The 2593-nt window shown below is 45.2% G+C and overlaps 1 long non-coding RNA gene across 1 annotated transcript; it reads left to right on the forward strand.

The window, feature by feature from the left end:
* Positions 1-1635, forward strand: LOC310707580. Its single transcript, XR_014526598.1, has 2 exons — positions 1-1383; positions 1416-1635. It is a non-coding gene; the product is annotated as an uncharacterized lncRNA (long non-coding RNA).
* Positions 1636-2593: the final 958 nt, after the last annotated feature.

The following is a 2593-nucleotide window of genomic DNA, read 5'->3' on the forward strand; positions in this document are numbered from 1 at the left end:
CTCTGACGTGCTTTCGAACTGCTAGGTGGGCAGGAGCAGGGATTGAAGAACGGGAGCTCACCCCGTCATGGGGATTCGAACCGCCAACCTTGGTAAGTCCTAGGCTCTGTGGTTTAACCCACAGCGCCACCCACGTCCCTCACAAATTACCATAGGATACTCCAAACTTTCAGAGACAACCCCTAGGGGCTGAGGTCCTTTTGCCTACAAAATATTTGACGGGGCTGCCCCTCTACAGGTGATGGACATTGCTATTCAAATGGTATGTGTTCGCCATGCCTTGTCAATGAGGGGTGGGACTTACATGGCCCCCCAATACTTTATTCAAGTTGGCCCCCCTGCTTCAAACCAGTAGTAAAGAGTGTACTTCAAAAAACTTTATCAGGTTACACATTTGTGTAGCACATTCATGTTTTATGGGGGTTGGATAACCTAGGATATATTTGTTCATGATGCCACTTTCAATTACAACTGGCTAGAAATTATTGGAGAAACCAGAACATCTTGTTATAGGGAAAGGGATGAGCATAGATCATCCCAAAAACTGGCCATGGGAGGGTCAGGAGAACCTTCACAAAAGCACACAGTGGAGGAGAGTTTCCTGGCTCCCACTCAATGAAAAATTCGAACTCCGACTGCAGTGTCTGCCCAAATCTTTAATGCTCCCATCAGTGTGATACATGGGCAAAATGCCATTCAAAGGCACAGCAGGTGCCACACATAGCCAAGCAAGCAAAGACATTGATCCAGGAATGACATATACCCCAGTTTAGGAGCTAACTCCTTTTAAGTCCCCCCCCCCAATATTTGAGGGGGCTGGAACTCCCCCCAAAAGTTGATGGGTATTGCCATTCAAATGGGGGTGTGCCATGTCATGTGATTGATTATGTAGGGTGGGGCTTATTGCCCCCCACCCTATATTTTATTCAAGTTGGCATCCCAGCAACCCTGTTGTTAGGGAGTTGGGCCGGTACTAATTTCTCACCCATGCGCAGTGATCCCATGTTGAAAACAAACACATTTGTATCCACTGTATTAATGCGCCAAGGGACTTTTTTATGTGCCTTACTGACCAACAGGTGGCGGAAGGAGCGAGCCAGATTCTAGTGAGTGAGACTGTCCCTGGCCACAGTACTGGTTTAACCCTTTCACTGGTCAGAGCTGGCTGGAGAAGCTAATGGGCAGAGGGATTAGGAGAGGGAGGCTGGGGGAAGAAGTGGAAACTCAAAGCAGCTTAGGTTAGATTTCTTTTCAAAACTATAGTTAATATATATATTTTTAAAGTAAACAAAGGAATTGTACTGCATGGAAAAATATTATTTACAATTTTAAAAAGATACAACGAATTTTCACTTTCATAGTTGACAATTTTAAATATTGCTTGTAGATAGATAGATAGATAGATAGATAGATAGATAGATAGATAGATAGACAGATAGATATCTTATTTCAGTAACTCCGGAAAAAGTGTTAGGAGAGGCAAAACATTTTAAATTAAAGAAAACTGAAAGAAAATAGAAGACTATCAAATAATTAATCCTAATAAAACAGGGAGAATACATTGTGGACAGATGGTAGACTTTGAGAAAGCCCCCAAAGCAAAATTTAAACTGAAAACTCATAAAAATACCAAGATGAAGATTTTAAAGAGAATCAAGATAAACAAAAACACCTGATGACTAGAAAAGCCAAGGGAAAATTAAGAGAAATGAAAGAATGTCAGGGGCAAAATCAAGTTTCTTTACCTTTCAACCAACAAGTCTTTGGATGTAAAAAGAAGCCCAGTCAAGGGTAGGAGGATATGAAGTCGGCTTCAAGCAGCATGAAGAATAAATATAGAAAATAGAAGGCTTTTCATTTAAAAGGCAACTGGAGAAGCCATTTCGTAAAAAGAACAGGAAGGGGTTTCTGTTGCCAAAGTTAGAAAAACCAAGATTGGGGAGATTTTAACAGAGGTACGACTTGAAAGTGAGAAGGGTCCAGGGGGATCCAGGGGGAAAGAAAGCTGTGCATGTGATAAAGAGCAAAGCAGAGGTGCAGAAGACGGCATAGTTCCATTTAATTTCATGTTAGCTCAGGATGCAGCCAATGTGGGGTGCTTTTTGGGGACTACAGATCAGCTCCTTTCCTAATGGGCAGAACTTCAATGTATTTCTAATGTGGCTTCCAAGGAGTAGAACAGGCATCTCCAACCAGAAGTAGGGCAGGAGCAACAATCCAAGATAAAAACTGGCAGTGATCTCCCACCTGGAGGCAGCGGGGGGGGGGCAGGGTGTTTGGGTGGGGGCTGGCTTCTTTCCTGGGGGGCTCTTTTCTTTCCTGGGGGGGGCAGTGGTATTTGGGTGGGGGCTGGCTTCTTCACTGGGGGCTTCTTTCCAGGGGTGAGAGGTGGGTGCAGGGTGGTTGGGTGGGTGCTGGCTTCTTTCCTGGGGGGCTCATTTCTTTCCTGGGGGGGCAGGGTGTTTGGGTGGGTGCTGGATTCTTTCCTGGGGGGCTTCTTTCCTGGGGGGGCAGGGGTGTTTGGGTGGGGGCTCTCTTCTTTGCTGGGGGCTTCTTTCCTGGGGGGCTCTTTTCTTTCCTGCGGTACAGGGTT

This window comes from Podarcis liolepis (genome assembly GCF_965112155.1).
Source record: "Podarcis liolepis genome assembly, chromosome: 5".
NCBI classification, from domain to species: domain Eukaryota; kingdom Metazoa; phylum Chordata; class Lepidosauria; order Squamata; family Lacertidae; genus Podarcis; species Podarcis liolepis.